Source organism: Canis lupus, chromosome 15 (genome assembly GCF_011100685.1).
Source record: "Canis lupus familiaris isolate Mischka breed German Shepherd chromosome 15, alternate assembly UU_Cfam_GSD_1.0, whole genome shotgun sequence".
In the NCBI taxonomy this organism is placed as follows: Eukaryota; Metazoa; Chordata; class Mammalia; order Carnivora; family Canidae; genus Canis; species Canis lupus.
In genome coordinates this window covers 34422862-34443838 of record NC_049236.1, presented here as the reverse complement: position 1 = coordinate 34443838, position 20977 = coordinate 34422862, and the positions used below count along the sequence as shown (strand labels likewise).

At 39.9% G+C, this 20977-nt stretch overlaps 1 long non-coding RNA gene across 10 annotated transcripts in view; it reads right to left on the bottom strand.

Annotated features, from left to right (window-relative positions):
• LOC100687178 overlaps positions 1–20977 on the bottom strand; it is a 108962-nt gene that overhangs the window by 53921 nt on the left and 34064 nt on the right. The gene's annotated exons all lie outside the window — the stretch shown is intronic.

Genomic DNA, 20977 nt, shown 5'->3' with positions numbered 1-20977 from the left:
GCTGTATTTGGATGGCAATAGAAAATAGGAAGAAACGGATAAAAATATTTTAAGACATAAAATAGAATTGATTAAAATATGAAAGAAGTGACATTTTGTGAGCAAATATAAAAGAAATGGAAAAAGAAGAAATGGCTCCCTAGTTTCAGATCTGAGAGAACAGAGGGGTCCTTCAGGGATACAGAAAGGAAGCCGTGTTGAAGTATGGCAGAGACTGTCCCTCAGTCCATCCGCTTCCCTCCGTCAGAACTAGAGCAGCGCGTCGTTAGCTGGGTTTGTTACAGCTCGTGGGGAAACTACATTTGTGAGTCTCCTTTGCTGCTGGATGCCCAAGTCTACAAGCTCTTGCCAATGGAATATAAATAGAAATGACATCTGTAAGTTCAGGGTTGTATTTTTTAAAAGAAGGTTATGTGCCTTGCTCCTTTTTTCATCCTTTCTGCCGCCTAGGTGGCATGTGAGTTGATGTGATAAGCCATCTGAACCAAGCGGGCAAGGGCAACTCTTGAGATGAAATAGTAGCATGATGGAAGGTTTGGAGTCCTTGATGCTGCCACAGGAGTCCAGGACTGCTAACACTTGGGCTGTGACAGAGGGTAACAGGCTCCCTGTTGGAGGACATCTATCTTTTCTAATTCACTGTGATTTGGGGTCTTTGTTATGACATCTGCACCAATCAACTGACTCCTAAAAGGAGTGACTTCCATAAGGAACATATTAAAAAGCACATGCACATCATCAGGCATTTCGCAATGAGATGACCAAACTGCTCGGCATAATCTTCCTGAAGATCAGAGAAATTGAGGAGATGACAGAAAACTTGAGACAACCAAAGGTAGGGAACCATTTTTTAAAAGAGGAAGCAGATGGGTCTTGCAATGAGAGCCTAGTGAGAATGGAGCTGATCCAGGCCAGATTCTAGAGCAGGAGGCTCCAGGAGCATTTGGAACAAGAGAATATGAACTGCAGAAACCAGCAAAAGCTCATGAAGAACAAATACTAATTCCTGTTCTTTTGGGATGCAGCCAATATGTGCTCCATGCCATATAGGAATCCTCTCAGTTGACCCTTATCAAGTCTTTCCTATTATTTTTTCTGCTTTACAGATGAGGAAACAGACCAGAAGATCTAAATTACTTGCCCAAGGTCACTAGCTGGGAGTAGCGAAGCCAGGAGCCGAATCCAGGCTATCTGATGCTAGGACCTGAGCTCTTAGGCCACCAGACAGATCCTTACAGTAGGCACAGACTTCTCCCTCTTGGCGCACAGAGCCCAGGAGGAGAGACTCCTGGTCGGTCATCTGAATATAGCCAGACACCATAGGGGAAAGTACAAGTGCTATAGACACACAGCAAGGGCAGAGGAAGTCTGCTAAGAAGCAGTGATCCCCAGACAGAACACACAGCAGACACCCAGAAGCAAGCGATAGAGGGGAGATCCTGGCTTATTGTATAAATGGAAGTGTTCTAATAGGACCACAGGATAGAGGGGCAGTCTGAGAAATGAGGCTGTGAAAGTAGATGAGCCATAGTATAAAGGGCCTTGTATGTCCAAACAAAAAATAGGAACTTTTGCATGAAAGTAGTGAGAGCCCCTGAAAGATTTTTTTTTCTTTTTTTAGACAAGGAGAGAGGTGGTGGAGGGGCAGAAGAAGAGGGAGAGAGAGAATCTTAAGCTGGCTCTATACCCAGCATGGAGCTTGATGTGGGGCTCAATTTCACCACCCTGGGATCATGGCCTGAGCCGAAATTGAGTTAGATGCTCAACCACTGAGCCACCCAGGCACCCCAAGCCATTGAAGGATTCTAATCAGGAGATGATATTTATGCATTAGATGAGATTTATGCATTAGAAAGAACATGCCATTTGTTTTGTAGAAAAATAGAGGTAGTAGCCCCCTTCCTCCTTCCTAACAGAACTCCCAGCATGTTCTGAGTAATCATGTATGCTAGAGGGTTCTCCTGGGGGAGTTTTAGAAAGGTTCCCTCATGCCTAACTGAAGCACAAGAGAAGAGATAGCCTTTTCTATCTCTGGACATTTTGAGGACTAGCCGAGATACCAGAAATGGATAGGGTTATCAGCCTTCAAGGCAGAGGATGAAGCTACCACATGGGGGAGTTTGAGGCTAAGAGATGCTGAGGGAAGTGGCACCAGAGCACTTTAATTTTGCCAGGTTGGGGCTCCCTTTTGCCATTTCTGCTACAGGGAAGCCCAGAGAGAAGGCTTGCTGCTGCCACACAGAAGCTCAGTATTGTTTGTGGGCTGGATGTCCTTCTCTCCTTGTCAGAGGGCTGGATGTCCCTCTCGCCTTTCTAGATCCACTCTCCATCTTCATCCTCCGGCTGCAGGATGCATGACACGGACATCAAGGGACTGCATCAACAGGCCCACGGTCCCTGCAGCTGTCAAGTTGGGACAATGGCAGCACCAGCAAGAGATCAGAGTGGGGGAGGACAGTGAAGCAGGAGTATCCCTTCCTTTAGCTCCCTGGGTTAGGGGCCTGCAGGAGGCTGCCTCCCTTGTACCGCTTCCAGCTCTGAGAAGGTAGGCCTCTCTCCGCAGCCCCTTGTTCTCTGAAATCTAGTGACAGCTCCCCTTCTTCCTCCCTTGGGCCTAAGATGGGGAACAGTCCCTCATGGGCCCTGAGCAACTTTACATTCCCCTTATGGTTTCTCTAGACCCTTTGAAGCTAATTCCTGTATTAGAGTCTGTTCAGAGGATCCCAGTAGGAACGTGTCATCGCTTTCCTGACTGTGTACATTCCACACCATGTTCATCTAAGGCATTTGAGAAACGGATACCAAGACAAAACTCTTCTTGTGTGTAAGGAGCATGATGAAAATCTGACCCCGAGTGAAGAATGGGAAAGAGGTTTGGATGGAAGTGTGCTAGACTGCCATGCAATCTAAAGAAGGTTTGGCAAGGCTGTCGGGGAGTTCTCAGGCCACCATCAGCCATCAGAGGAGTCCCCCATCTCCCAGGAAGGGGCCTGCCTTCGTATTGCCACTGTGCTTAGTCACTGGCGGGGAGCAGCCCATGGGAACTGTGGCCTCTGTGTAAATACCACATGGATTTGAGAGCAAAGCTACTCCCCTGTGGTTAGAGGTCTGCGAGGCACATTCTTGTGGTCAGCACACTCATCCCGTGAACATCTGCAGCACCACCTTAAGGCTTGTATGTTCCTCCCACCCTCCATGACCAAGACTCTATTTTTACCTTGCTGTACGATTTCCCCCTCAAAAAGGGTGTGTTAAAGTTCAAAATGTGTTTTCTTAGCCAAACAGCAATGCCAGGGTACCCCACCATGAAAAGGCTTGTCTGTCTGTCTGCCAAATGACCTGAGAGGGTGTCATGTATTATTTTACAAATTTATAATCAGCCACAGACAGATAATTAGTCTGGGAAGCTCAAAAGTTGATTTTGTCAGCATACCATACAGTACCATACAGTTCATCTTCCAGGGCAAGCTCATGCTAATGATGTTCAAGGGGCTGATATAAAAAATTAGAATGCCAGGTTATTTGCTTTTCATGATAAACTACCTTTTAGAAGGACCAAGGCTGAAGTCTCTAGGATCAATATATCACTTCCCTACAGAAGCTAGGTGATAATCAGGAGATTGCGCATTGACTGTGACATCACTTCAGAGGGAATTAGAGAAGCTAAAGTTTTATAGCAGCGGGGCAAGCTAACCTCGTGCACTCGCCTCACACAGGGGTAGTCTTACAGATAGGATGTGAAGACTCAAAGCACAACAATTAGATACATCTACCATTAGAAATGGTATCATATCCTCAAAATCATTGGCTAAGGCTCCTTCCCCTTGGTATAGGGTTTGAACACCACTAAAATTTATCTCTGTATTTGCTGCCTCTGTTTCCATGCTTGACCATCACCACCACCACTTCCCTTTGCACCACTCCACCTCCAGCTCCAAACCATCCCTATGGCCCTGGAAGCCATTATGTCTTTTTCCATTGACTTTTTACACGTAATTCAAAATATATTGGTGTTAGGGTTTAGCACTCAGAAGATAGTCCCATTTCCAAAGTTTGGGGGTCCTGTAGTCAAATACTGTTAACAAAGCTTCTTTCTTCTCTCAGGACCCTGAGCTAGAAAAAGGAGCCTCAGGGTATAGTCCTAGATCCACTTGGTTTTCATCTCTGGTGGAAGGTACCCTCTGACTATGTTTCCTTGTGCTGCTAATGGAGTCTCAGTGGTTCCTTTTTCTAGGGATGTGGCTGGGAAGAACCATTGGGAAACCCTAGCCCTCTCTCTGATTCCCACCTGTTTGAAGGGGAAATGTAGTTGACCAAGAAGATAGCCAAGTAATTTCTGCAAACTTCTGCCTTTTAGGAGCCTGCCAAGCCCTGGCAAGGAGAAATCCCTTCCTCCAATTTGGAAAATGGTCCTGGCCATGATATCATCCTCTCTGAGACATAAATCGGATTGTAGAAACACACTTTTTGCTTTTCCTCTGCTCAGACTATCCTCCTCAGCTTTAGCCCACATTGCTCTTAATCTATTCCATTAGACTGCAATTAACAATGTGCATCTAATTCTCCCATTCCACTCTGTGAGAAGGCAGCAAAATGAGCCTTGCCCCCCATGTCCCACAATGATTTTTGTTACATCTGCCAGCTGGAGGGGCATTTCCCAGGCCCCCTTTCTCTGTTCCTTGGATTCAGAACTAGAAGACAAAGCCACAAGGCTCATTTGTTTTCTGTCAAATGTGGGTAGAGCAGGGATAAAGTTCTGAGAGTCAGGAAATCCAATTTTTAGGCTGGTTTTTTCAGTGGACTAACTGAGCAGACTTGGACAAAACACTTAATCCTCCTGGAATGCAGTTGCCTCCCCCTGTTCAAATGAGTAATGGTGACATTTGGCTAACTCACCTCTAAGAGCTCCTCAGAGGTAAAATATGATAGTGGATGTAAAAATACAGTAGGAGATAGAAAAGATATAAAGAACTCTGTAGAGGCAAAAGACTGCATTTGACATAGGTGACTTTTTTTTTTTTTTAAGTCTGCAACTTTCAGGTGTGTTGTGTTTAATCCATGATGTGGTCTTCAGCAGATCTGAGTAAACTGTTCAAAACAGATATTCTCACTAATGAACTCCTGACCCCCCCAACCTCACATAGTGTACCAATATTTTAAGGGCTTTGTGACTTCATTAGTTTGGGTCATCCAAGCCCCTAACATCTCCTGAGAAGCATAGGTCTTGACTGAGGAACACTTTTAATCACAACACAAAAGGGGAGAAGTATATTAGTTAGGACTCTTATGATTTCCAGGGATAGAAACCTGTCTCTAAATACCCTGGTCAAGCTATGGGAACTTATTAGAAATAGATTCTCATAACAGTGGAAAGGTTGGAAGTGCGGCCTGACCTTGGGGACAACTAAATTGGAGAACTGAGCTCTGTTGGTAAACTTTTTCTCCATCTCTCATCTGCCACTCTATACACTTCATTCTTTTTTTTTTTTTTTTTTTTTACACTTCATTCTCTTAAAAGGACTTCTTTGAAGAGGTGTACAACATGGCCACTTTGAGGTGCCAGAGCTCATATCTTATACCTTTACCTCCAAAATGTAGCCAATGGTCTTCTCTTAGTTCCAGCTTGAAAAGTTCTGGGGGATGATCCTGATTGGTCTGGTTTGGCTTGGATGGCTACTCCTGGACCAATCAACCAAGATCAGAAGGACAAATGACCATGACTGGCTAAACTGAGTTAGGTCCTACCTTGAACCAGGGGCTGGAAGTCTATCTAATGGTATCTAATGGTTTGGAGTCAGGGTAAGTGGTCCAGAAATGGCCATGGGGGGACAACTCTGTGATTTAGGAGCATTCCCAGAAAGGGGGGCATCATTGGAAGTTATGCAGCCTATCTAATTGCAGGGCATGAAGGGGACCTGATGTAAATGCCTCTATGTTTGATCTTTTAATCTAAAAGAGAGTCGAGAGTTTTACCTATGCAAGAAACACAGAGACTGAATGCTGATTCTACTTGGTCATGCCATACTCAGAAGAGGTAAAAACTCTTGGGACCTTGTCTAGTTCTGCTAGACCAGCAGAGGCTCAACGGCTGAATACTTATGTGAAGGGGACAGAGAGAGGGGACAAAAATTTTCTCAGATATTTGTCAGTATTTCTCTAAGGATTTTGGCTTCACTGTGATAAAGATGTTGTCATCCTTTCTACTCCCCCTCTGAGCATCTCAAAGGATAGCTCAAACCACCAGCTTTGTATTAACTCATTTCCATGACAAGTTACTACTCTCTTTCTTTCTTTCTCTTCCTTTATCATGTACACTTGATATAGAAGGAGCAGCATATGTCAATATATTTTTACACCAAGAATAAGAATTTATGTGAAGAGGAAAATGTGCTTCATTAACTATGATCAAGTACTAGAAAAAAAGAAATATATACATGAAGAAGTTGATCTTTTGCCCCTAAGGAATACAAATTACATTTAATTCTTCCCAAAAAGCTGTAAAGCAAATATAATTCATTTAAAAATGTAACTAATTATAGGTCAAGTCCTTTGAAATTATAATTACTTTCTTTAACCATAGAATATCTCCTATCAAGACTTTGTGTTTCATGTCCAGAGACTGTACAGAGAATTTCACAGAAGACCTCGGTCAACCCAGAGTTAGGTAGAAATTTTCTATTTTAGTCAAAGGCAAAAAAAAAAAAAAAAAAAAAAAAAAGACCTTTTTTATATGGAGAACTCCTAGAAACATCAACATAGTCTGTATGATTAATCTCAGCAAAAAAGAGTTATACCTAATGAAGTATCAATCCTGGGGCAGGGGGAAAAGAGGGTACTTTGTTTTTAACATAATTATTCTTTTTTTATTTTTTTGCCTTATGACATTTGTGCAATTGCTCAGAGATACAAAGTGTTATGGTGGAAACAAATCTTTTCACTGAGTTCTGGATTTATATAAAACACTTGATCACTGAAAGAAGGTTATGTGTAAGATCAACCTCATCCCAAAACAGTAAAAAACAACTGAGTGTTGAACTCACTTGGTAACTAGAGTGACTTGAATGGTGGCCGCCCCATAAGATGTGTCCACATCTGAATTCCTGAAACCTGTGAAAGTGACCTTATCTGACAAAGGATTTTGAAGATGGGATTAATTTAAGGATCATGAGATGAGATCATCCTGGATAGTCCAGATGGGCACTAAGTCCAATGACAAGTGTCTTTTTAGGAAACACAGGGAACACACAGAATGGGAGGCGTCAATGTGACTGTGGAGGTGGAGGTCGGAGTGAAGTGGTCACATGTCACGGAATGCTGACTGCCACCAGAAGCTGGAAGAAACAAAGAACAGAGTTTCCCCCTAGAAACTGTGGAGAGACAGTGGCCCTGCCAACATCCTGATTTTAAACTTCTGACCTCCAGCACTGTGACAGAATAAATTTCTGTAGTTCTAGGCTACCAAGTTTGTGGTAATTTGTTATGGCTGCCCCAGGAAATGGATATAGTAACCCACCCAGATTATGAAACCAGGAGATGTAAAGAATTTATTCAAAAGAACACATCCACTGAAAGTGGATGGTAAAATGGTTAGCATCTAAACTCCACACATCCGTACATAAAGTGTAGATGTCAGTGTGGCCCACTTTCCACTTGAGGGTACACACTGAGGAGAAAGCGCTTAGTCAGCACATACCACTGTGTGCCAGTGCCTGGCCTCTACATTATCTGGGAGATTATATGACTAATCACCCATATTCACCGGCCCACATCTACCAACATTTCAGATAAAGGCTGCTCCACCAGCTGGAGCCTCGAAGTAAAGATGATAGGCATGGGGTAAGGATACAACAGGATTGCGGACAAAACCACAGAGTTTTAGAGACCATTTATCATAAGAGCACAACCTAGCCTGTTCAGAGTGACAGAGAATCTTATCCAACTTTAATGACCTTATAGAGTAATTCCAATCCTCTTCATTTTAGAAGGAAACAGAAACTCAGAGAAATTCATTACCTTGTCCAGTGACACACCACCAGTGAAAGGGAGAATCAGAACCAACATCTCGAATGCCAGGAGAATCCATAAAACCTTTCGAGTTGAGGTGATATGTACAAAAATATGTTTTAGCAATATTAATCTTTGAAATGTGGAGTAATCTACAAGAAGGGACAACTGGGAAGGCCATGTGGGAAGTTAGGAAGCAGGGACAATTCACAACAGAACTAGGTACACTTCTCCAGGCTGGCTGTCACACAGAAACCTGAAAGGCTGTTCAGAGAGAGGGTGAGGCATTGACTCGGGCCAAGTTAGAGTACAAAACAGGAAGAGAAGAATAAAAACTGGGAACCCACTCAGGAAATTGCCAGAGAGTTCTGGAGTCAGACAGGCCTGCTTTAGAATCTTTGCTAAGCCCCATATTCTCCCTTGTAAAGTGGGGTAATCACAGTACATTCCTCTTCAGGTTGCTGGCAGATTAAATGAAAGGAGGCAGGTAAAGTGCTTAGCACAGAGCCTGTACATGTAAGAGCTCATTAAGCACTAGTTGTGACTGTTGTTATTTCTAAATTTACTTCTGGTATGGTCTGTGCCTTGGTTCTTGAGAATGAATTAGGCATTCCAGATGGCAACTTTGTCTAGGAATCTCTCAGAGGTATAGGGAGGCCTGAACACTTTTGCAGAGCAATGCTCTTTGCAGATGGTTTTAAAAGATCATTTAAAACCTCTTGCCTCTATATTTCAATGTCCTTTAAAGGAGAGAATTTCTTTAGGGAGATAAAATCTCTTCACAGTCAACGTCCATAAGTAGAGAAGAGAGGCAGGGAGAGAAAATGGTAGTCAAGAGAGTTCCATGTTTTTCTTAGCACCAGAAGGAAGGAAGAGAGGAAAGAAGAAAGGAAGGGAAGGAGGGAGGGAGAGAGGGACAATACACACTATATTAAATGCTTTTACATATCTCATTTATCCTTCACAAGAATATATTTAGTCCTCACAAAAATGTAGAAGGGTATCATGCTTCCCAATTAATAACCTCTTTATTAAATTATGTAAATGATGGTTCAAATAAACATTCATTTAACTATTATTTGTTAAGAACCTGCTACTGTTGGCCAGGAAGGCATGTGCTAAGTCCCAGACACACAGTGACAACAAAGTATAGTCTCTTCTCCCAAAGTTCTTTTAATCTGGTGGAGAAAGAAGGCTTATAAATGAGTAAGCAACATATAATTATAACTTGGGATGCATTCGCCAGTGGAAACAAATGGTGCCTTGATTGGAGAATAAGATGGTATAAATAGGATGCTTAAGGGAGGCCTGGAAGGTGAAATGGACCCAGTCATGCAAAGAACAGGGCAAGGATGTGTATTAGGGTGGTGGCAGGCACGAGGGAGAGCCTTCTGTCTGAGAGTGGGCACATCCAAAGGTCCTGAGGCATGAAAGACATGTAACATCGGAGAACTCTAGGCACTGCACACTAGTATGGTTGCGACACAGTGAGCAAGAGGCAAGTAGAAAGAGATAGTACAGCAGAGGCAAACACCAGATCCCACAGAACCTTGGGGGCCCTGGTAGGGAGTTTGAATTTTATTCAAACTCAATTAAGTAGCAATGGAAGACTTTTTATGCAGGAGAGTGATCTTTATTTATATTGCGTATAACATATTAAAATTTAAAATTTTTAAAGTATGTCTGGAGGCAGTGGGGAAGACAGAATTGGAATGAAACAGGAGTGTAAGCAGGAGGAGACCTGTCAAAAGTGTTCCAGTGATGGTGGCCTGGACATGGAAGATGATGGTGGAGAGGGGGAGGACTGGATGAATTCCAAATGCGCATGTGGAGTTGAGGTGGTTGGACTGGTGGAGAGGCTGGATGGAGGAGTTGAGAGTCAAGGATGTGAGATCTTTAACTGCCAAGAGATACATGATGTTCATGTCTGCATCCCCCAAACTAGCTCAGTGGCCTAGGGATAGAAAAGTGTCCAATAAATGGTGACCTTAACTAAACTGGATATGTTGCTATGAATCCCAGAGATATTACTCAATCCCCACCCAAGAAGATGACAATCTTCTTTTGTTTTATTCATCCCACAAACAAGCACCTCAGGCACTGTTTCTGGATGTATTTAATGGCCCCACTGTTCTCTTTGCTGGACATACTATGCCTGGAGCATTAAATACCACACAGTTGGGACTTTGATGAAACAGAGAGTGGCTGGAGAAAGGCCACTGAATGATGAAGAATTTGAGTATCGTGTTCCATGGTAACTAACTCCAAATGCTTAAAAGGCTTGTAGCAGCTTTAAATGTGAGCCTATCTCTGCCTCTGCTTCAGGCTTCAGGCACTGAAGTTCTGTAACTGCGATTCAGCCCTCCACCTTCCCTATGCCAGTCGGAGCCTAACCTGACTCCTAACTCTGGTCTAAATTCTACAACTGGGAGCTCCTCATAATTTAGGAGGGCTAAAAGAGAGATATCTCATTTTTTCCCCACATCCATTCGCTCGTTCCATTTTCAGGGAGCTAGACTGATGCCACTTGTCCCCTTTGTGGTGGCGCCATCTACTCCTCTTGAGAAGATAATAAAATCTTTATTTTCTTCTCTCACGCCAGATGCTTACATTGCTGGGTAGGGGGATGATTAGGAAGATTAAATTCCAAGTTCTCTCTCCCTTTCTCTGAAGGGAAGTATGGTAAATGTTCTAGCTCCCACATAAGCTTTGACATTCATAATTTCATCATTCTCCTGTGGTACGGATGCTCCCTCATGTGTGCGGGGTCCACTGCCTCTTACCTTGTCATCCCAAAGGGGAAATGGGAAAACAGGAACTGCCATTAAAATATTTTAGACTGAATCATCAGTCTCCCTCCACCCAGAAACCTCATTTTAACCATCAGATTAAAATAAATATAGATGTTAAAAACTCTATTAATGATGTTAACCTCATTTTAACCATCAGATTAAAATAAATATAGATGTTAAAAACTATTAAAATAAATATAGATGTTAAAAACTCATCAATGACTTCAGAGATCAGGTCATTAAAGGACTGTAGCTTCCTTCACTGTCTTTGTCTCTCTGTTTGTCTAAGTCACTCTCTCAGAAGAGTCCAACTGCTATACTGGAGCTGCCAAATGGGGGCGGGGGGGTCCACACGGCAAAGAACTGTGGGCTCTTGCCATCAGCTATGCGAGGGAGCTTAGAAGTAGATTTCTCAGCCCCAGTCAAGCCTTCAGATGATTTAAGCCCAGCTAATACCTTGGCTACAACCCAAGAGAAACCTTGACCCAGAATCACTCATAAAGTTGCTTTGGAATTCCTCCTGACTTACAGAAACTGTGAGGTAATTAAAGTTTATTTTCTTAAGCCCCTCAGTTTGGGGATAATTTATCATGTAGTAAAAGAAAACTAATACAGTTAGCCAGAGTTGACTTCTGTCTAAAGAACCCTGATTATTACAGTGTTCAAAAGACTTGGTATAGAACCTTGCAAGGACTCACTACCTGATAGACAATGACTATTATACTTTTTTCCATATCACTCCAGAGAGCAGACCTAGAACTAACAGGAGGAAGTTGAGGAACACAGAGTTCAATTCAGTAAGAGAGAAAACAATTCCAATAATTAGAAGGGAGTAATTTTATCTAGCTAACTAATGAATTTTCCCAGCTTAAAGGATTCAAGCAGAGGAGGGAATTATGGATGCTGTACTGTAGAATAACGTCTTACATTGGGAGGGAAGTTGAACTAACCAATCCTTCTAGCTTTAACATTCTGTCATTCTACAACTCAATATGGCCTAGGGATGCTTGCTTAGTGTCATCATATCCAACCTCTCCCATGTCCTGGGGCAACCAGCCCAAGTATGATATCAACTGAAGAAGTCATTGAGGGAAGGGGAAATAGAAGGATTTATAAGAAATATGCCAAAGCACCAAGCCAGAATCTGATTTCTACCTGAAATGTGATAGTCCTAAGATAGTGAGCTTCCAACTAGTAGGATATTTAAAAAAATAATAATAATCTTCAGATAAAGAGAAGCAATGAAACTGATCAAGTAACAGGTTAACATGAAACTTACAGAGAAACTGAAAAACAAAAATCCTTGAAATAAGACATAGCACCTTGGCAAGCCCATCCTTGCAGACAAATGGGAAGGGCAGCCAGGAGTCTCAGAATGGTACAGTCAGGGAACAAGTAAAGCATGAGCCAGAACTTTGGCAGCTACTACAGTCAAATATCAACGAATTGTGCAGAGGTCAAAGAAATGATGATGACAAGATTTCATGAATGCAGCAATTAAAACAGAGAACAGATCCACCTAAATCTGGGGAGTGGTATAAGCAAAGTTAACATCCTTCAGAAAATAGAAAGATGTCGATTGTCAGCATATCTCTATCAAAACCCAAAAGACTATACAAAAACTGAGCCAACAGACTAGCTGTCGTCAGCAGAAGCCATTGGCCAGAATCAGGAGGGAATCAATTCCACTCTTCAAATTACTGGGAGAGGAAATGTCTACTGTGCAATCCACAGAAAGATCAAAACAACTCTTGTGGAGATTTAAAAAAAAAAAATGGAACTCCTCAAATGCAAATGGAGTGAGCATAAAGGACTAAGGTTGATAACCAATCCATCCTGCATGAGATTGCCTTCCCTTAGCTCTGCTAGAAGGTACTCTGATCATTTTTTAAGAAGCCAAATTCCTTTTCTCCAAAACGTTTTGTTGTGATCATAGTATGCTTATATAGACAGAGCTGGAATTTTTAGGATTTACATAAAATTGGGAGTTCACTCAATGTTGAAGAAGACCCAGGACATTCTAAATAATGCCCTTGCAGCTGAGACCTCTGGAGCCTCGGGATCCATCTGGGGCTTTTCCAGGGCAATGACTGGAGGCTGTGTGTAGCAAGAGGCTGAGGGCACTTAAGATAATACCACCACAGGAGACCTGCCCGACAGAGACAAACATCTCCAAACTGGGACAAATGTTACGTTTTCATTCTTGAGGAGATCATTTCTATCCACAATGGCCTCAATGCTGACTTTGGAGTATAAATTAGGAGGATGTTAGAAGGGGGCCAGATTGAGTAGAAAATTATGAAAAGACATCTAAATAGGCTCCACCTATAAAAAGTGCTATGAGAATTCACTCTGACTTGAGCTTGTGACATCACATGGCCTCCGAGTCTATGTCATAAGCCACATGTACTGCATATCACATGGTATGGGGCTGCCCTTATGGAGCTAAATAATTTTTTTAAAGATGTATTTATTTGAGAGAGAGAGTATATGGTCAGGGGGTGGGGGAGAAAGAGAAGGAGAAAATCTCCAGTTGATTCCCCGCTGAGCCTGGAGTCTGACAAAGTGCTTGAACTCATGACCTTGAGGTCATGACCTGAACCGAAATTAAGAGTCAATTGTTTAACTGATTGATCCACCCAAGTGTCCCTGGAACTAATGAAGTCTTCTATGACTGCACTGGTCAGGCTGTATCCATCCTCTCTATCTTATGCCAAGAAGACCATGATTCCTTAGGGAAAGGTCCTCAGTAATGTTAATAAAAATATCTAGAACAAAAGAGATCAAAGACTCACAGCATCCTCAAGAAATGCAATTTTACAATGAGAAGAAATAGTTCTACATTTTGGAAAAGAACCATGAGTTCTGCAGGTTATGGAATCACACACATTTGGGTTGGAATCCTGTCTTCACTTTTTCTAGTGTGTGACCTGAGAAAGGGACGTAACTTTTTGAGTCTCAGTTTCTGATCCTATAAAACAAGGAAATATATCATTCCTAAGGGTGTAATGTAAAGGAGTTAAAAATACTTAACAGAGTATTTTGCAAGCAGTAGAGTCTCATTAAGCAATAGCTGTCACTGTTGTAGGTACACTATAATGGCACCTCCTTCAAGCTCAGTGGGGAAATGAAGACACAACTCTCACTACCCATCTCCTATGACGGGAAGACTGACCCCACAGGTCCCACTGGTGACTGTACCTTTAGGTTTGAGATATAGATACCAGCAATTTCAAGACTGGTATCTGAGGAGCATTTTCTTCCACTCTCTATTTCCTTTGTTTGAGGCTTTCATAATATCTATACTCCTCAAATCCTGGCAGGGAAGAAAAAATTAGTATTGTGGTTTATAATTGTGTATAGGGCAGTAATTTGCTACCTCAAGGGAAATTCAATGATTATTGCATCAAGTCAGCAACTTGTCATGGTAACCATTTTACAAAATGGTGAAGCCAACCAGCTTTGACTGGTTTCTGACCTTAATTAATTAGCTTGCCTATGTGCCACATACTGTTCTAAATACCATTCTTGGTTCTATAAAGAAAAATAATTCAGAGGATGGAGGCAGACAGTAATAGCCAAAGGCAATGGAATGTGTTTTCTTTCTCTTTTTTTTTTTTTTTTTTTTTGAGAGACAGAGAGAGAGCGAGCATGTGAGCAGGGAAGGGGCAGAAGGAAAGGGAAAGAGAGAGGATCTCAAGCAGGCTCCACATTGGGTGCAGGGCTCAGTCTCATGACCTTTGAGATCATGACCTGAGTTAAAATCAAGAGTCAGAAGCTCAAGTGACTGAGCCACTCAGGTGTCCCCTTGGAGTGTGCTATTTTAAATAAGGTATCCTTGGAGCTAAACAGAGAACTACAGAAGGTAAGAGGTAGTGAGGTATAAGTGGATCTGAGAAGAAGCATGTGCAAAGGCTTGGAGATGAATGTGCTGGCATGTGTGAGCAAAATGGCCAGAGTGAGTAAGCAATAGGGAGAATGGGAAGAGCAATGAGTGGCATGAGCAATGGGGAGAATGGGAAGAGAGAGAATGAGTGGGGTAGCAGGGAGATATTTTTATTCAATAGGATCTGACAAGTCATTAGAGGAGTTTACACTGGACTGCCAGCAGCTGACACATTTCACTTTCGTCATCTGCTGGAGTAAGGATAGATAGCAAAGGGGGGGAAATTGGGGGAACAATCCATTAAGCATCAGACTCTTGGTTTCTGCTCAGGCTGTGATCTCAGGGTCGGGCTCTGCACTCAGCAGGGAGTCTGCTTGAAGATCCTCTCCCTCTCCCTCTGTACCACCACCCCACATACTCTCTCTCTCTCTCTCAAATAAATAAATCCCTTTTTAAAAAAGTATGGAAAAGGGGACACAGGGTAATAGTAGATGAGGGGCATTTATCGCTATCATCCAGACAATAGATAATAGTGGTATTGGATGAGGATGGCAGTGGTAGAGGTGATGAAATATGGTCAAATTCCAGTCATATTTTGAAGGTAGAGCCATTGGAATTTGCTAATTGATTTGATATAGGATATAAAAGAGAGAAGTCAGGGACAACTCCAAGTTCTTTTCTCTGGGAAACCATGATGATTAATTTTATGTGTTGACTTGACTGGCTACAGGGTGCCCAGACATTTGATCCAACATTATTCTGGGTGTGTCTCTAAGGATGTTTCTGGAGGAGATTAACATTTGTAGACAGAAGAAAGCAGATTGTACTCCCTAATGTGGGTGGGCCTCATCCAATCGGTTGAAGGCCTGGATAGCAAAAAAAAAAAAAAAAAAAAATTGATCCTGTCTTAAGGAAGAGGAAACTCTTCTTGCTAGGCTGTTTGAACTGAAACATTGCATTTTTTCTAGCAACTTCCTGCTGTTTCTAATCTCAGGGTTGTCTGTCTTCTATTGGCTTCTTAGTTCTCCCATCATGCATGTGGGTAAGCAATTCCCTGCATTATGTTTCCTGTTTCAAATCCTAAGTGGTTCAGTTTCTCTGGTAGGACAATGGCTAATAGAGGTTGGGAGAGCCTCAGCCAAGAGTTCCATAAAGAGTGAAAATTAAGCTACTGTTCCCTCCAGTGCCCCGGGTGGGTGACAACATCTAAAGTGGTGATTCTCAATCCTGGTTGCATATTAGAATCACCTTGGGAAGGTGTTTTGGTGTTTCTTTTTGCTTTAACAAAAAACAAAGCAAAACCAAAACCAAACCAAACCAAAAAGCAATGTCTAGTCCAATTGATTTGTCTCCAGGCTTGTGACCCAGACATTAGTGTTTTCTTAGAAATCACCTACAGATGGTATCAGAGAGATTTTTTTTTTCTGGTGTGATATTAAAACTTTTTACTTTCTTATGACCACATGGCCTTGGAAAATGAATGTAGACCAAAGATCTGAGGTAAATCCAGTAAAGATTTTCCTCCTGATTTATTGAGCTATAATTTGTATGCAATGGAATGGGCAGATCTTACTTAAATGTACAGTTTAATGAGTTTTGACAAGCGCATATACTCCCATAATCCATATTTTCACACTCCTATCCAGATAGAGAACACTTCATTTACCCTGGAAAATTTCCTCATGCCTTTACTCAGTTAATCCCAACACCCATGAGAAAACTACTGTTTTGTTTTCTGTCAACATAGTTTTGTTTATGACTTCATCTAAATGGGAGCATACAGTAATACAGTATGTACAATGTTGTGCCTTGTATATTCTACTATCACAGTGTTTTAGGACTCATCGATGTTCTTACATGTATCAGTAATTCATTCTTTTTTATTGCTCAGTGGTATTCCATTGTGTGAATAGACCACAATTTGTATCTTAATTATTTTGTTGGTGGACATTAGGGTAGTTTCCAAATTGAGGCTGTTATGTATAAGGATGCTATGAACATTCTAACAAACTTAATTCATATTCATACTGGGGTTTTTGTGAAAGGGCTTTATCATATTTTCTTTCTATTCATAGTTTGCCTAGAATTTCTATGATGAATGGGTGTTGGAATTTCATCAAATGCTTTTTCTATATTAAGATTATTGTATTTTTTTCTTTATTCTGTTAAAACAGTAATTTTATTAATTAGTTTTTAAATGTTAAACTGACTTTGCATTCCTGGAAAAAAAACGCTTGGTCAGAATATATTCTTTTCTGTAGACTAGACTTTATTTGCTAATGTTTTTGTTAAGGATTTTTGCATCTATGTTTATGAAGAATATTGCTCTGTAATTTTCATTTCTTATAATGTCCTTATCAGGTTTTTGTGTCAGGGTTATGCTGGTCTCATAAAATGAGTTGTAAAGTATTCATTTTTTTTCTATTTTCTAGAAGAGTTTATCTAAGATAGATATTACTTCTTCCTTAAATGTTTGATGAATTTACCAGAGGAACTGGCCTAGGATTTCCTTATTGGGAAGGTTTCAACTATAAATTCAACTTCTTTAACAGATATGGAACTATATAGATTTTAATTATTATATTAATTATTGTTATTAATTATATTATATAAGACAAACTTACATACTACATTATATAAATTATAATTTTTAGTTAATAATCAAACTTTCTATTTTTGTGGATCAGTATTTTTGTCTTTTAAGAGATTTGTTCGCATCTAAATTTTCAAATTCATTAGAATAAATTTCTCATACAATTACTATATCATCCTTTACTGTCTGAAATAGCTGAGCTGGTATTCCCTCATTCATTCTTAGTATTAACAGTTTGTGTTTATTTTTTTTCCTGATCAGTCTTGCTAGGGATATATCAACATCATTAATCTTTTTAAAGAAACAATTTTTTATTTTCTTTATTGTTTGTCTTACCTATTTCATTACTTTCTGTTCTTTCTGGCTTCTGTTCTTACTTTCTCTCATCCGATTACTTTGGGTTTACTTTGTCCTTTTTCTTTTTTAGGCTTTTAAAGTAGAAGTTTAGGGCACTGATTTTAAAGTGGCATTTCTTCTTTTCTAATAAAGTATTTAAAATTATACATTTTCTTCTATCCCTGCTCTGCTGCATCCCACACATTTCCATATGTTCTATTATTTAGCTTGAAATATTTTTGATTTTTTCTTATGATTTCTTTTTGACTCATGAGTTATTTAGAAATGTGTTGGTTTCTAAGGATTTGGGAGATTTTCAGATATCTTTTTATTACTAATTTGTAACTTAATTCTATATGATCAGAGAATTAAACTCTTAAATCCTTTGAAATTTAATGAAATGAAATGAAATGAAATGAAATGAAATGAAATGAAATGAATGTTTGATGGCCCAGCATATACTCTATTGTGGTGTTATCTGTCCCATGTGCATTTGCAAATAATGTGTATTCTGCAGTTTTTAAGCACAGTGTTCTATAAAAGTCAATTAAACAGTATTGTTCAGGTCTTCTGGAAACTTACTAATTTTTTTGTGTGTCAGTTTTCCATCAGGTACTTAGAGAAAGGTGTTCAAATTTCTTACCATGACTGGATTTATCTACTGAGCCCTTTCAGTGTGTCAGTTTTTGCTTCACATATTTTGAAACGCTTTATTAAGTATATGCACATTTAGAATTATTATTCTTGATAAATTGACCCCATTATGAAATGTCCCTGCTTATCTCTGGTAATATTCTTTGCTCTGAAATATACTTTGTCTGATATTAGTCTAGCCATTATAGCTTTCTTGTGAATGAATATTTGAATACATATTTGTATGGGACACCTTTTTTCGTAACTTCACGTCTACGCAATCTGTACCTTTATGCTTAACTTTTAGCTCTCTATGCAACACAGTTGGATGCTGTTTTTACCTAGCTCGACAATCTCTACCTTTCTGTTGTAGTGTGTAGCCCATCTACAGGTAATGTAGACGATGTAATGTAGATGATACCATTGCATTTGGCTCTAATCATTTTGCTATTTGTGTTCTATTTGATGCATATGTCCTTTTTTGTTTATTCCTTCTTTGTTGCCTTCATTTGGGTTACACAAGTACCTCTTAGTATCCCATTTTATCTCCTCTATTGGCTTTTAGCTCTATCTTTTTTTTTAGGAGGAACTACAATATGCATTGTTAATTTATTATAGTCTACTATGAATTAATATTACACTACCTCACATATATGTAGTATATTTATATATTTCCCTTAACTTCCTCTGCCTTTTCTGCTATTATGTTTTACTTATGCTTGTTATAAACTCCCTCGTTATTACTTCCACTTCAAATAGTCAATTGTCTTTTAAGTAAATTTACATATAAGTAAGTTATATGTTTGTTTGTGTATTCACCACTTCTGGTGCTCTTCATTCCTCCATAGAGCCCCACCTTTCTGATTGTTACTATTTCATTTCAGGTTGATGGGTTTATGCTTACATTTCTTGTGCTGTGGTTTAATGTAATGAATTCTTTCAGCATTTGTTTGTATAGGCATGTCTTTATTTTTAACCTCATTTTTAAGGATATTTTTGCTGAATATAGACTCGTAGTTTGACAGGATATCCCTCCTCCTCTTGGACCTTTAATTGTTATTCTACAGTCTTCTGGTTTGCAGGGATTTTGACAGGAAATTCTTAAGTTTACTATCATTCTCCTGTAGGTGATATTTCCCTCCTATAAGAATTTTGTCATTGTTCTCAGCAAGTGGACTATGATAGGACTAGATGCAGTTTTCTGGTGTTTATCATACTTGGAATTTATTGAGATTTTTAAGGCTTCTCAGGGACCACAATTATAAATATTAAACTTCCTGATATGGTCCTATGATCACTAAGGTTAAGATAATTTTTTAAATGCTTTAAAAATTTTTGGATAATTTCTTTTGATCTGTCTTCAAGTTTACTGACCTTTTCTTCTGCAATGTCAAATCTATTAAACCCATTCAGTGAATTTATTTCATATACTGTATTTTTCACTCTGACAATTGACATTTCTTTTCATGATTTCTATAACCTTGTTTTAGTTCCTCTTCTGTCCACACATAATGTCCATATTTTCTTTTAAAACCTTGAATATGTTTATAAAAGTTGTTTCAAAATCCTGGGCCATTAATTCTAACATCTCTGTCAACTCTGGATCTGTTTCAATGGACTATTTTTTCTCCTGAATATGTAACACATTTTCCCGCTTCCTTGTATATCTAGTAATTTGTTACTGTGTGCTTGACTTAGGGATGTTATTTCATTGAGTATTTTCCTTTAACAAGTGATATTTTTTTTTCCTGCATGGCAGTTACTTCATTTGCAGCTTAGCCGGGTTTTGTCAAGGTTTGGTTTTAGATTTTGTTAGGGCAAGTGTAAAGTTGTTCTTACTCTAGGGCTAGAGTGGCATATTCCTAACATTTGATTATTCTAGAGTATCAACTAATTGCTGTGGGATTTTAGTGAAGTTCACTCTCTGGTTTATCACAGCTAAAATATCTCTGGAATTCCCAATTTACACTTCAAAAATAGTTGTTCTCGGTCAGGCCTCTTAAAGCCTCATCCTAAACATATATAGTTTAGTGTCCAGCCAAGACTCAAGGAGATCCCCATCATTTTGGGGCCTCTCTTCTCTCAGGTGTTCTACCCTGAAAATTCTAATAGCCTCTGCATCCCTAAATTCTGATCTACTTTTCTCTACCCAGAAAAACCATTGTTTTTCTGTTCAGACTCCATTTCTCTGTGCCTTGGTTTACAACATAGCTCCAGGCAGATTTTTTTTTCACACACTGTATTTTTCATAGGGATGAATGGGAAGTTCATCTTATGCATTTTTCTTCTCTTAAAGATTATACCCCTTTATTGCCTATCATCTAATGTCCACCACTGCTCCATACATTTTGTCCAACATTATAATTGTTTAAAGTAAAAAGGAAATCTGATACCTATTTTTCTGTTATGGCTGGAACTATGAGTTGTATCCAGTAAGTTTTTGTTCCTAAGTTTTCCTATAAGACCCTAGGAGTTTTTTAAGTCCCTAGGGGAGAAAGGGCTAGGAAGACTAAGGGAGGAAGAAATCCCTAATATTTAGACTCCAAAATGTCAACACTGGAAGAGCTTAAGAGCAAGCCAGATTCCAAGGAAGGAGCCTGAATTTTCAGATGAATACCACTTTTGCATGAAACATCAAGAAAATATCTATCATCTCTTTCAAAGAATGGGAGGACAGCTTGTTGATGGATAATATGGAGGAGGTAAAGCTTCCTTAGCCTACTTTGAGACATG